The sequence below is a fragment of the Rana temporaria genome, chromosome 1 (genome assembly GCF_905171775.1).
Source record: "Rana temporaria chromosome 1, aRanTem1.1, whole genome shotgun sequence".
In the NCBI taxonomy this organism is placed as follows: Eukaryota; Metazoa; Chordata; class Amphibia; order Anura; family Ranidae; genus Rana; species Rana temporaria.
In genome coordinates this window covers 65508574-65523404 of record NC_053489.1, presented here as the reverse complement: position 1 = coordinate 65523404, position 14831 = coordinate 65508574, and the positions used below count along the sequence as shown (strand labels likewise).

The 14831-nt window shown below is 41.8% G+C and overlaps 1 protein-coding gene across 1 annotated transcript in view; it reads left to right on the top strand.

The window, feature by feature from the left end:
- The window catches only part of OXCT1 (3-oxoacid CoA-transferase 1), a 205779-nt gene that overhangs the window by 110092 nt on the left and 80856 nt on the right, over positions 1 to 14831 (top strand). The window lies entirely within an intron of this gene.

Here is a 14831-nt window from a genome sequence, read left to right as displayed (position 1 = left end):
TTCTGCTGCAAGTTGGCCTAAAATTGACTATAGATGGAACTAATCGCTCGATTTCCCTCATCAACACAGTCAGTGTTGGTTGGGAATCCTGCTGGGAGAACACAGTGATTATTGCCAGCGTCTAACGGCTGCCGGCAATAATCATATCCAAAGGCAGGTTGTACCCAAGTTGATCGATTTGATCTTTCTTTCAGCCTGCCCATGCGTGGTTCGAATCTTGGCCGGTTCCTGCTAAATCAGCTGAGTTTTGAAAAGTCTTTGGCTGGCTTTAGGGACTTGGTATATTGGATCGTGGAGTATTTGCCAGCAATGCATCCTAAAACCCATACAAGCAACTGGGATTCTTGTGCTGTAGTGGTCAACTCGATAAAAGGGCCCCCACCTGTTATATCGCGACATCATCAATACTGCATGTAATATTTTTGTGAATGTACTGCTACAGAAATGAGCCAGACAGCAGACATGCAACAGGAAATGGTCAAAGACTATGGTCATGCTAAAGGAGATGGTCCAAGACTGAAGCCTTGCTGAAGGTAGTGCCAAGACTAGGGGCATGCTTTTGGATGATGGTCAAAGACTGTACACATGTTACTTCTAGAGATTTTACAGCTTCTTTTAGAATACATGATTTATATAGCGCCAACAGTTTACGCAGCGCTTTACGAATCCATGTTTTCACATCTGTACTCCCTACAGCGTTCTTAAAAATGTCTTGTGTGTCAGTGTTTTTTTTTTTTATAATGGCTCTTGCTGGGAAAAAAAAGATTTAAGAGACATGCACACATGCACACATGCACACATGCACACATGCACACATGCACACATGCACACATGCACACATGCACACATGCACACATGCACACATACACACACACACATACCTTTTTATTTTTTTATTGGAACAATAAACGGCATGGGCAGTACAGAAAAAGTAAGCTAGTGTGAAAAGACAAAACAATTGAACTGCTAGAATTCAGTGGAAATAATTTCCGTCATTGACCTAGGTAAAAAAAAAAAGCCTAGGTATGCACACTGTTGGGGTCTGGTGTGTTGTGCCAATTCAGCCTATTTATTTGAAATGGGCTGGCAACACATCAGACTACACTAAATATTAAACCTGCACTATTTGGTGTTACCATGCATTGCACTTCAGGTGTGTTGGTAGAGGGTGCGTTGGGAGTTTTGTTAACCATGAATACCGCTGCATCGTACCAAGTTATGTTAGTCTTTCTGCACTGCCCAAGTGTGCAAAGGGTATTTAAAAGGTAGCAACATCGGTTTGAGTGCTTTCAACCAGTACCTTTGAGCTCAGAGTTCTAGTTGAACTCTCCTGTCTGCTCCATCAATATTTTAGGCTTGGCTAGCAGTGAAGGAACTTCTTGAAAGCCAGGGACATAGGCTTGGCTAGCTGTGAAAGGGTTTCCTTGTAGCAGAGGGACATAAGATTAGCTGGAAGTGAATGGGTTTTTTAGATTTATATTAACTTTTTTTTTTCTTTTTTGTTTGTGATGACGTACCCTCTGTTCTCAGCTGCATATGGAGCTTAGAGCTATGGGAGGAGAATCGGCAGCACACTGATCTTCCCAGTAAGCGGCTGTGCAGGGGAGGAGGGCGTGTCAGCACTAGTCTGATCATTGGAGGAGAGTAGGCTGAGTTACAGCACAGCTAGAAAACAGACTATGCTTTGCTCTTCTACCTAGTGTGGTCCATTTATAATAGGAAAGCAGAGTGACTGAACACCAGGGATTTCACACAAAGGATGCAATACAAAGAGAATAGGATATTTTTTCATACAAGTACATGGTACCGCAGGCACATATCTGAAATGTTGGGTTTGACGTTCTTTATGGGGTTTTATGTTTGCAGAAAGCTTAGCTAGCAATGAAAGGGTTATCGTGGTAGTCTATAGGTTTAACTTGAAGGTGAAGTAAGATCCTACGACCACATGACTAAAATTGAAAGAAACAGTTGTGCTCTAGTCACCAGCTGGGTTCTTTTTCATGTTTTTCAGTTCAGAGAATGAAAGGAAGTATCTGGTTGCTCAGAGCAACATGGAGTTTTTTTTATTCACTTTTCAAGTATTAAGCCTCTTTTCATCCTTGTTGATACTGCCCTAGCTGAAACCTTTACCCTTTATTTACGTGAGTTTGTGATTAGTAATATATGCAGGAAACATTAGGGCATGGTAGTTATTGTATAATTTTCTGGTTGCTGACTAGGACTTGAATGAGGTTTGTTGAACCGTTCATTGTTCCATTTTACGTCTACATATCTGAATGCTCATGCTGGCAAAGTCTGAGTGTTCTTAATGTGCTGGAAGCGGGTACGTGACCTTCTTTTTACACCCAATTTCTCTTAATGGCTACTAAGAGTTTTGCTCTTTTCACGGCATTAAAACGTTAAATGTCTCCAGCAAATTGAATTTGTTTCCTTTAGCAATAAAATGTATGTTACTTTTTAAAAGACCTGGATTGAACAATCCTACTTTCTGTATTTTTAATGTGTGAGGCAGAGGGATGCAGGGAGCGGTCATACCACAGCAACTTAAATCAGACTTTGCACTTACGGCAAGGATCCACTTACTCAATGTGGCCCCTAATTCTTAAATGCTGTGTAGTGCTTCCCGCAGAGTCGAGAAATTGTTTTGTAATTTCTCTGCACACAGGGTCATTTGTGGACAAACCTCTCGGTCAGTCCTTACTGCCAGACCTTGAGGTATTTCATAGAATTTTATGGGCCAAGAATATTCTAGAAGAGGATTGGCAAGTGTAATTATGCAAACAATAGTATTGCAACGTTGCTCAGAGGTCAGTAATTCACACAGCTGAATTAACTTACTATAACTGTCCCTGTTTTATCCCACTGAGCAGTGAATGGTCGGGGAAAAAATTTGACCGGCACAGTTGGGTGTCCTTGAAGAAAGCCTAACCGTTCCCAGCACACAACAGATTAACTTGGGCAATGTTGGTCTCTTACCAGACCCAGGGCAGGACATGTGCTGTGATTTAGTTCAAGTCCTCGGACAGAGATGGATGTTGCTGTGATGTCTTTCAGTCCTTCTGTGACGGTCCCTCTTTTTTCCTTCCTTATAAGTGATGGGGGTACTCTCTAGTACAGTCTGATCTCACCAGGCATCAAATCACCTCTCGCCTTCCAAAGCAGAAGGTTCCCGGTCTCTGAGGCAAGGTCATGTGTGATGAGCAATCTTTGCTTCACTGAAACATCACTTGATTGTGGTCAGCTATAGCAGCTTTAAAAAGTATGGGTTTAAATATAATTTTTTCTTGCGGAGTCATACATGCCTAGGTGGATGCAGCATCTGTCCCCCGGTGCCTGCAAGACTGAGAACCGAGCGATCTAATTGTGCCAATCACTCGGTTCTCATTGCTCCCTGGGCAAAAAGCTGCTGACTATTAGTCAGCAGCTCTTTGCTCTGCCCCCCCCCCCCCCACACTCACTGGAGCGCTGGGCTGTCAAGGGGGGCGGGAGTGGCTGGCTCAGGCTCTCAGCTGCTCTCTGAGAAGCTGTGCAGATCCAGGCATGTGGGCAGATCCAACTACATTGTCACGATCTTGCCCAAGTTTTTACTGACACACTGACGTGATCCACAGGAGAAGTACAGCCAAACGTGCTTTGGCTGCACTTCCTCTCGGCAGCCTACAGATACTCCTTACCTTGTACTGTTGCATTAAACATTGTCCTCCAGAATCAAACCAAATCCAGCAAAGATGACTGTCCCTTGCATGCGAAACATGCTATAGACGAGCCTTGTAAAGTGGTCTACTTAAAGATAACTGCTGCACTTCTGAATTGAATATTCAGTTTACCCCTGTCCACACTGCAAAAGGATAATACAGCAGCAATAAAGGAAGAAGTTCTGCAGGAGTTATCAGCTACAATTTAAGTTACAGCTGCATAAAAGACCAAAGGAATTTGTGGAGGGAAAAATAGTTGGGGTAACCTACTCGACTTTCCCCAACTTCTGTTCTGTTCTGTGATGATGTTGGCCTACTGCTGACCAAATCTCTGGAAATTCAAAGTTGGCAGTGAGAAGACCCTGCATCAGTGATTCAGGCTATGCAGCGTTCACATAAATCTAGAAGGATAAATTACACTTGGCTACGTGCTGTGCAGCACTTTCCTCCACTATTTAAGGGAGAAGGAGGGGGCACTTTGGATATGCAGACTTTGTCACCGAGTTGCACGGTTTGCTTTTAAATGCCTGCATTCTCATATTTGAACAGAATAAAACATTGGGGACCTGTACATGGAGCTTAAATCTATTGTCTATTAGTTAAGCTGCTGTGTATGTAATTGACAAACCTATTTTTTTATATGCATGCAGCTCTTTAAAACTGTAAATGTGGATATTTATTGATTATTTAAATACCCATCGGTGAACAAGATGACAACTACAGACCAACCTGATACAGATTTCTGTTGGCTAGATTTATTCAGCCTCTTATTACCAAACCATGACCAGGGACCTTCATGAAATGTCTCCATTTACATTTTCTGATACCCATTGCGACCAATTAGGATGTTCAGATTCCAAATCAGCAAATTGGTTCTTGCCATAAATTCAGTTGCAATCGGAGTGGTTACTTCATCAGAAGCCCAATGCTATGCAGTGGTTTGCATTCATTCCATCATGAGATCGTATCTTTGCTGTTTTATAATTGCAGTTCTATAATTGATATTTTGCAGGTAACCAGCTAGCCAGCTAGAAAAAAAATGTTTTCAGGAGCTATCCACAATTTTTTTTTATTATTCCAAATGTCGATATAGTGCTATGTGTGTTGTATATTTGTTTAATCTAATCTTTTAAAGCTGGGGTGGGGAATATATATATATATATATATATATATATATATATATATATATATATATATATATATATATATATATATATATATATATATATATATATATATATATATATATATATATATATATATATATATATATATATATATATATATATATATATATATATATATATATATATATATATATATATACATACATACATACATACATACATACATACATATACATATATATATATATATATATATATATATATATATATATATATATATATATACATATATATACATATATATATATACATATATATATATATATATATATATATACACATACACATACACATACACATATACATACATATGCACACACTGCCTTGCAAAAGTATTCGGCCCCCTTGAACTTTGCGACCTTTTGCCACATTTCAGGCTTCAAACATAAAGATATAAAACTGTAATTTTTTTTTTTTTTTTGAAGAATCGACAAGTGGGACACAATCATGAAGTGGAACCAAATTTATTGGATATTTCAAACTTTTTTTAACAAATAAAAAACTGAAAAATTGGGAGTGCAAAATTATTCAGCCCCCTTAAGTTAATACTTTGTAGCGCCACCTTTTGCTGCGATTACAGCTGTAAGTCGCTTGGGGTATGTCTCTCTCAGTTTTGCACATCGAGAGACCATTCCTCCTTGCAAAACAGCTCGAGCTCAGTGAGGTTGGATGAGAGCGTTTGTGAACAGCAGTTTTCAGTTCTTTCCACAGATTCTCGATTGGATTCAGGTCTGGACTTTGACTTGGCCATTCTAACACCTGGATATGTTTATTTGTGAACCATTCCATTGTAGATTTTGCTTTATGTTTTGGATCATTGTCTTGTTGGAAGACAAATCTCCGTCCCAGTCTCAGGTTTTTTGCAGACTCCATCAGGTTTTCTTCCAGAATGGTCCTGTATTTGGCTCCATCCATCTTCCCATCAATTTTAACCATCTTCCCTGTCCCTGCTGAAGAAAAGGCCCAAACCATGATGCTGCCACCACCATGTTTGACAGTGGGGATGGTGTGTTCAGGGTGATGAGCTGTGTTGCTTTTACGCCAAACATAACGATTGCCAAAAAGTTTGATTTTGGTTTCATCTGACCAGAGCACCTTCTTCCACATGTTTGGTGTGTCTCCCAGGTGGCTTGTGGCAAACTTTAGGCTTCATTTCCATGGACGTTTTTACAGCCACTTTTTTACGGCTCTCCATGTTAGTCTATGGCCTCATGCCCACCATGACGTTTTTGAGCTGTAGATGGCTGAGCCGTTTTTAAGCTGCAAAAAAAAAACAGGACCAGTGCGTTCTGAAGCTCCAGTCTTAGAGCTGTAAAAACGCCAGACGTTAAACGCTAAAAAACGCTACCGCAGCGTTTTTGAGCTCCAGCTCAAAAAAAATTAATAAAAATAAAATGTTTTTTAAAAAAATAACATGGACAGGCGTTTTTAAGCTGTAAAAAAGGCTAAAAAAAGTGTCTGTAAAAACGTCCATGGAAATGAAGCCTTAAACAACACTTTTTATGGATATCTTTAAGAAATGGCTTTCTTCTTGCCACTCTTCCATAAAGGCCAGATTTGTGCAGTATACGACTGATTGTTGTCCTATGGACAGAGTCTCCCACCTCAGCTGTAGATCTCTGCAGTTCATCCAGAGTGATCATGGGCCTCTTGGCTGCATCTCTGATCAGTCTTCTCCTTGTATGAGCTGAAAGTTTAGAGGGACGGCCAGGTCTTTGTAGATTTGCAGTGGTCTGATACTCCCATTTCAATATTATCGCTTGCACAGTGCTCCTTGGGATGTTTAAAGCTTGGGAAATCTTTTTGTATCCAAATCCGGCTTTAAACTTCTCCACAACAGTATCTCGGACCTGACTGGTGTGTTCCTTGTTCTTCATGATGCTCTCTGCGCTTTAAACGGACCTCTGAGACTATCACAGTGCAGGTGCATTTATACGGAGACTTGATTACACACAGGTGGATTCTATTTATCATCATTAGTCATTTAGGTCAACATTGGATCATTCAGAGATCCTCACTGAACTTCTGGAGAGAGTTTGCTGCACTGAAAGTAAAGGGGCTGAATAATTTTGCACGCACAATTTTTCAGTTTTTTATTTGTTAAAGTTTGAAATATCCAATAAATTTCGTTCCATTTCATAATTGTGTCCCACTTGTTGGTTCTTCAATAAAAATTACAGTTTTATATCTTTATGTTTGAAGCCTGAAATGTGGCAAAAGGTTGCAAAGTTCAAGGGGGCGAATACTTTCGCAAGGCACTGTGTGTGTGTGTGTGTGTGTGATATATATTATTTTGTGTGTATGTATGTAAAAATTCAGTACTCTTGGACCCCTTTCACACTGGGGCAGTTGAGGCGTCGACGGTAAAGTGCCACTATTTTTAGCGGCGCTTTACCGTCAAGTTTTTTCCGCTAGCAGCCAAGAAAGGGTTAAAACCCACCGCAAACCTTTGCTGGCACTATAGCCACGGTGTCTCATTATTTTCAATAGGCAGGAGCGGTATACCCACCTCTCCAAAAATGCTGCTTGCGGGACTTTTTTTTTTTACCGTCCTGCTAGCGCACTGCTTCAGCGTGAAAGCCCTCGGGGCTTTCACACTGGAGAGACAGCAGTGGCTGTTTCAGGTCGCTTTGCAGGCGCTATTTTTAGCATTATAGCGCTTGCAAAGCGACCCAGTGTGAAAAAGATCTTATGCTGCTTCCTACTCTGGTAAAAATTTGAACTTTTAAAAAATTTCAAATTCCATCCTCTGGGACCTTCTTGCTCTTAGTTGTATTTTTCCGCTTGGTGCTCCCATTTCTCCTATTTTTTTTCGATGTTTGCTTCACAGCATACACTTAAAATAATTATGAAGATAAATTGTATACAAAAAGTGTGAATAGATCATTCACATCTATATCAAATATACTCCTAAAAATGTGTCAATCTCATTGGTAAATAAAGGAGGTAAATGGATTAAGTGAAACCAAGTGCTTGCATAATAAGATGTAAATGTGTATTGGTCCCGGAAAGCATTTGTGCACGTCCAAGACAAGCAAATGTGCCAATTACAACTGATCCAACCCAGTGTTTGAACATTTTTTATTTATGATTTATTTATCATTCTGATTATTTTAGGGGCAATCACACTTGGCTTTTTTGTAATGTAACGGTCTGACTAGACCTTTCTAATGGTGTTCTGTCCTGCTCCTATGGCTCTTGCTACCACATTGTTGCATCTCCCAGTAAAAGCTGCCCACCCCTCTGATGGACAGCATTTGGATATTTCCATTATGATTTTTACTGTTCCTGTGTGCCTCATTGGACACCAATGGGGAAAAAAATGTACAGTACAAAAATCTCTCCCTATGCAATGTTCAAAGCAGCCTGGAAAATCCAGTGTCTAGAATGCCTGGGTACCCTCTTTTCGATGTCCTATGATTCCAGGGCAGCTGCATCTAGACAAGTCCAACCTTGAGCCTTCATGAATCTAGGAGCTGCTGGCAACTTGATTTCTTCATTCCTCATTAGTACGTTCCCCTGGTCCCTTACTTTCATGGAGAAAAAAATGGCAAATAAAGAAAAAATAATATAGCATTTAAGTTGATCCAGGGAAAATCCAGTTGCTTCTCGGGGGAATGAGGAAGGAATTTTTTTCCCCTGCTGTAGTAAATTGGATCATGCTGTGCTGGGGTTTTTTGCCTTCCTCTGGATCAACTGTGGGTATATGGGATTGTATGATATATATATATTTTTTTATATGATTGAACTGGATGGACTTTTTGGTGAGATATTGCCAATAGGAACACGTCTAAACGGATGCAGGCCCAGTGGCTTTCATCATTAATGCCCTGCAGCTGACATGCCCCCTTAGTTGCCGGAGGGTTCTGCTGCCATTTCACTTTCCTCACAAAGGTCTTGCAAGCAATGCCTGTCCCTTTTTGGCTCCAAATATAGCTTACTGCACATATTACAGAGACCTCTTCTTCCAAGGATAAGCCAATATTACCCACAACATCATCCTAATCCTGGGCTGTCCTCCCCTCTAGAGCAGTGTTTCCCAACTCCAGTCCTCAAGGCACACCAACAGGTCATGTTTTCAGGCTTTCCATTATTTTGCACAGGTGATTTGATCAGTTTCACTGCCTTAGTAATTACCACAGCCGTTTCATCTGAGGGAAATCCTGAAAACATGACCTGTTGGTGTGCCTTGGTGACTGGAGTTCGGAAACCCTGCTCTAGAGGACCAGTATATGCTCTGTTTCCCAGAAACAAGGCCATGACCAAACGCCTCAATCTCCAGAAGGACTGAATTGTCCACATTTAATACCAGGGATGGTAACTACAGGTATCTTTTCCCTCCAACACCCCTGCAGTCTTCCAGCACTTTGTCACAAAATCTTACGCAACCTTCTCTGACTGTTTTTTCTTCCTTGATGTACTGATTTTCTCCCAGGACCTGCTTGAATCTGATCAGTCTTGCAATGCCTCTGTGGTAATGATTCTAAGATCCAAACGCAAAGCATTGGCACCCCAGTGCAGCTGAAGCTTTCCTAGCCTTAAAACAAGCCTTTATTTCTGATCCGTGAACATGACCAGACATCTTCAAACCCCCATGCGTTGAGATAATTGTGACTGTTCCATGGCAGTGCCAGCCTTGTAGAAATCATAAAATATAAATATGTGGTGGTTGTGTTTGAGGTGGTGGTTGTTTTTCCCACAAAAGTCGAGTTGCCCTTAAATTTGTCAATTGTTTTAAAGTGAATCTGATGTCAAAGTGAAGATTTGCTACATTATAGGAAACCTCCTGGCAGTGTTAATTGTGCCTAAGCAGTACCCTAAGACGTTCCACCTTTTTTATTTTCCCCATCTTGAACTCCTTCTACGGCAGTGTTTTTCTGGTATCGGAGTGTGCCTAGGCACTCCTGTGCATATAGCCTCCTAGTTGTAGATCTGAAGTGAAAATCTAAGGCTCTGCTGCCTCTAGTCTCAGGGGATCCGAAATGTAATTTGGCGATTCTCACTACTGTGGGGTCGATATTGTACTGGTCTCCAGAAAATGGTCAGTAGCATGGAGGCCACAGATAAAATTGATGACTAGTCATTTGCTCTCTGCCTGCCAATATCTCCGTACAGCTTCCAGAATTTGTATCCTCTATGTAAGCAGCACTTTTTGTACATTGCTACTGGTTTCCCCTTTAATTATCACTCAAATCGCAAGTCAGACATAGATGTGATTTCCCCCCCCCCCCCTTATCCTCTGAAACTCCCACGGGGTCAGACAGAACATTTGGAAAGGGTCACAGTGTCTTTAGGCGGTTGGAGCCAAAGCAGATATCTGAGTAAAGGCCATTATGCACTTGTGTTGGCTGGCTCGGCTCTTTTTCTTATTTCAGGTGCCTGTTGTGAGTCATGTGGGAGGTATCAGTGACACCTTTACAGAAGGTCATGTAGTTAACTGCAGAAATAAAGGCTTCTAGCTTGTCCTGAGAACAAATTGCAGAGGGTCAGAGCTGGGTCTGTAATGGGCTACGTATTGTCTGTGAAATACTTGGAACGCGGTATATAATAATCATTAATCTAGTAGCTAGCAGTGTTTTTGCTATTCAGGAATAATCATTGAAGAAAGATGAGACTCGGCTATTCCCTCTTTTCCATAAAATGAGTTCTATAACTTTTTTGTACTAGGATTTGCTTAAAGCGATGCTTACACGAAAACCTCAGACAGAAAAAATCCCTATTGGAAAATCCAATCGTCTGTAGCAATTCCGACACATGCTCGGAAACAATTTGGCGCGTGCTCGGTAGCATTGAACTTCATTTTCTCGGCTCGTTATACGTCACCACGTTCTTGACGGACGAAAGTTCAGAGAACTTTTGTGTGACTGTGTTTTATGCAAGCCAAGCTTGAACGGCATTCCATCGGAAAAACAATCCAAGGTTTTCCCGACTAAAAATCCAATCGTGTGTACGCGGCATTAGTCCTTGGCGCAAAGCCTACAAATGCAATCTACAACAGGCACTTCAGCCTTGGGCACCTGGGGGGGGGGAGTGGATTCATACCCCCCAACCCAGGGCTGCTATCAGGGTAGTACCGGTCCTCCTACTGGGCCTGGACAGCAGGGGTATCAGATGTAGGCAGGGGAGGGGGGACACTGGTGCAGGGGGGGTGGCAATTGCAGGAACCAATCATTGGTTTGTCTCCCCTTGCAGCAACTGAAAGCTGGCTATACCTCGCCTTCCTCCTGCTGGATTTCAACTGCTGCAAGGAAACTAATAGGATCACTTCCTATAAAAAAAAACCTTGTACAGCAAGGACCTAGCTATTTGTAGCAACCCCCACAAGTATGTATTTTTTGCCCATCCTCCCTAATGCTTCCCTGGAATTTATCAGAAAATTAGTTACCAAGTGCCTAACTTTTTTCCAGGTAAACTTCCAGAGCAACACAGCTAGCCAGCTCTAAATCTTCCATGGGGATGGTATTTGGAAATGTATAGCTGTATGCCTTTGTTTTATATATTAAAAAATAAACCATGGTGGGTGATGGGTTTCCTGGGTTCAAACCACCACCTCTTTTTGGTTTCTTTGCTGTTGCTCCTGGCTCCTCCTCTTCATTAGGTTCCCCCATAGGAAGCTGCTTGCTGTGTGGACTTTATCTCGAGCTGCGCTGCCTACATCCACACACACAGCACATCCGGCAAGTGGCTCATGCTGCTTCAGAAAAGCCCATGAGAGTAGGGAGAGGTGCTATAGACAGGTACCGTTTTGGATTGAGTGAGGACTTGGGTAAGTATAAAAGGGGGGGGGGGGGGGTGAAGGGGTGATATTGTTACCTAAAAATGTTTTTATCTTTAATGCAGGGAATTGATTAAGGTAAAGAATATTTAGGCTTTAAAACCACTCCCATCACATAACGAGCACGCTGCCAATATATGTGTAATACAGAATTATAAAGTTTGTTATACAAAAACAAAAATGTCAGGCCGTACAAGTTTTTTTTCTAAGGAAGAAAATCGGACTGTTTATCCAGCATGTATTTGAAGTGGTCAGCAGATTTTAGAGGTTTTATCTCGTGATACAAATGGTTCCAGGAGATAAGCAGGTCTTCCGCTATCAGTCCATTCCAGGCAGTTAACGTATAAAACCATTTCTCCATTTCATCCTTGGTATCATTTTAATTTGCATCTCTTCTGTTCAAGAAGCATTTTAAATGCGTCCGTGTCCTGAATTTTCTAGAACAAATATTCTCAGTATTCAATGTATATAATCTATTACATTTTAAGCATATAAGCGCACCTGTCCCTTTGTGCAGAATGCTGTGAGGTTAGTGGAGGTCTCTACTTTGTAAGCCCTAATTTAACTTTTTATTTTATTTTTTTATATCCTTTCATGTTTTGTTTTGTTCTGTTCAAGTGCAAAAATTGCTTGTTAATCCTACCAGAAAGCCAGTGTTGGTCTGTGCATTCTGCAGTTTTTTTTTCAAACACCGTAGTTGGGCCTGAGTCAACCTGGACTACAGAATTGCCCCCAATGTTAAGAGGGGGAGTCCCAACATGCTTCTTGTCCTGAGGTGACATCTTTTTTTTTTTTTTTTTAGTACTTACAGTGCAGTAAGTAATGCAGTGACCACATCTAAGGGCTGGTGGGATATATATATATTAAAATGTATGCGTCATAATAATGGTAGTAGTATTTGTTGAGAGTTTCTCTTATAGTCCAAATGGAGCAAAAAAGGAGAATGGGTGGCTTAGGGTAGTAATAATCCCTCCAGTGGTTTTAGCAGAACACAGTTACCGCGCTGCTACAGTGCTCTTTACTGAAAGTTAACAGTGGACAGTGCAGTCTTGAGTCGTTCTGTTGGCTTGGAAAAGTGATGCGAGGAGCAGGGGAGTTGTGACAGACCCAACCAGGACAGGAGATTTTGGAGGGGACTGCAGGGTGGCTTTTTGCCTACTGCCGATGGGTCCTGGCTTGTAAGGGAGCCCACTCTTTTTTTAGGAAGTGTGCGCTTATGGGAACCTTGGATTGGTCTTGCTTTGGCGTGAGTCCTTTGTGCCCAAACCAGCGATGACTGCTTTTAGAATGTTTGACTTGGAGTAGATGCTATTCTAATCTGCTCAAAGCAACCCGATACTGGATTTGACTTTTTATTAAAGCGGTGGTTCACCCTTAGAGAACTTTTTAGCCTTAGATTCCTGCTCGTTTTGTCTAGGGGAATCGGCTATTTGTTTTAAAATATGTGCAGTACTTACCCGTTTACGAGATGCATCCTCTCCGTCGCTTCCGGGTATGGGCTGCGGGAATGGGCGTTCCTTCTTGATTGACAGTCTTCCGACGGTCGCATCCATCGCGTCACGATTTTCCGAAAGAAGCCGAACGTCGGTGCGCAGGCGCAGTATAGAGCCGCACCGACGTTCGGCTTCTTTTGGCTACGAGTGACGCGATGGATGCGACCGTCGGAAGCCTCTCGGAAGACTGTCAATCAAGAAGGAACGCCCGCTCCCGAAGACCCATACCCGGAAGCGACGGAAGAAGATGCATCTGAAAACGGTAAGTACTGCTCATATTTTAAAACAAATGGCCGATTCCCCTAGACCAAACAAGCAGGAATCTAAAGGGGGGGGGGGGAATTAATAAATGGGTGAACTCCCGCTTTAAGGTGTTGTGTGTTTTATTGTTAAGTATGTCTCTCGCATTGTGTGTCTCCTAGGTGTGCATTCCCATTGTTAATTGAGTCACCTATTGTTGAAGATGTGATTTAATATTGTGACCGCTTTACCTTGTTATGAAAATATTGTGGGATGTTGTTTTGAATAGCTCACGGTTTAATTATATCATTGTTGTTTATGTTGGCTGTTCATTACTGTTTACAGTTTGAATTGTCATACTAATATCCCCAACAGGGACATGCCCTCCTGGGGGTATAAAGTATGTGTTTGCGTTTTAATAAAAGTAAGTTCCAGTTTGCATCTAAGCTAGTGTCATCTAGTCTTGGGTGCTTAGCTAAAATACCTGCTTCATATGTCCAGACTGGAGGGAGCTGTACATTTTGAGTACCTTGCTATTCTAGGCTATGGGGCTGTGTTTCTATTGACACACATAGTGTAGGGAGACATAACTCTTCTGTCCCTGCAGGCAATTGTGGCTCCATAGGATGCAGCAAGAAAAGGCCACCCTGAAACCAGAAATCGGGTGCAGCGATCACGGCAGCAGCTTTAACTGAAACCTAGGCAAGAATTTAAAAGATGAAAACTCTGTATATTCAGTGATTTCAATTAGAAGCTTTGAAAATGAAGGTTTAATACCACCTTATTTATGATCCTTTCAAAAGTGCAGGGACCAAACTAAGGCATTGGTACTTTACAGTGGGGTGACTCCAACCTCTGGTGCTCACCAGAGGAAAATTGCTTTTCCCTGGAGCGAACCTTCGAGGCAGCCAGGTATAATGGAATGGTGTGCATTTTTGTCAAGCTTGGTTTAGTAAATGTAATTTTCATATTCACTTGTGTGGGTTTAGACAGCTTTGTTGGCTCTCCAGGTGGTGCTGCTGCTTGCTTACCATAGGAATTCCATTAGAGTTTTCTAACGGTTGTTTGATCACATTCACTCCCATGCAGAATCCATTTATTTGCAATTGAATCGGAGCCTAGGTTCACACTGCTGCGAATTCAAAATCGCGGTAAAATGCGCGATTTTACCGCGATTTCGCGGCCGCGATTTTGCCGCGATTTGCCGCGATTTCGGCCGCAATTTAATGTAAATCGCGGCCCGAAATCGCAAAAAGTAGTACAGGAACTACTTTTTGAAATCGCAGATGCGGCGTCGCACTGATTAGGACAGTGCCATTGCCGACAATTGCCACCGATTTGAGATGCGATTTGACATGTCAAATCGCATCTCAAATCGTTCCAAATCGTACCCAGTGTGAACCAGGGCTGAATGCAAGACTTTTGCTGTCTGCTGGTTGGC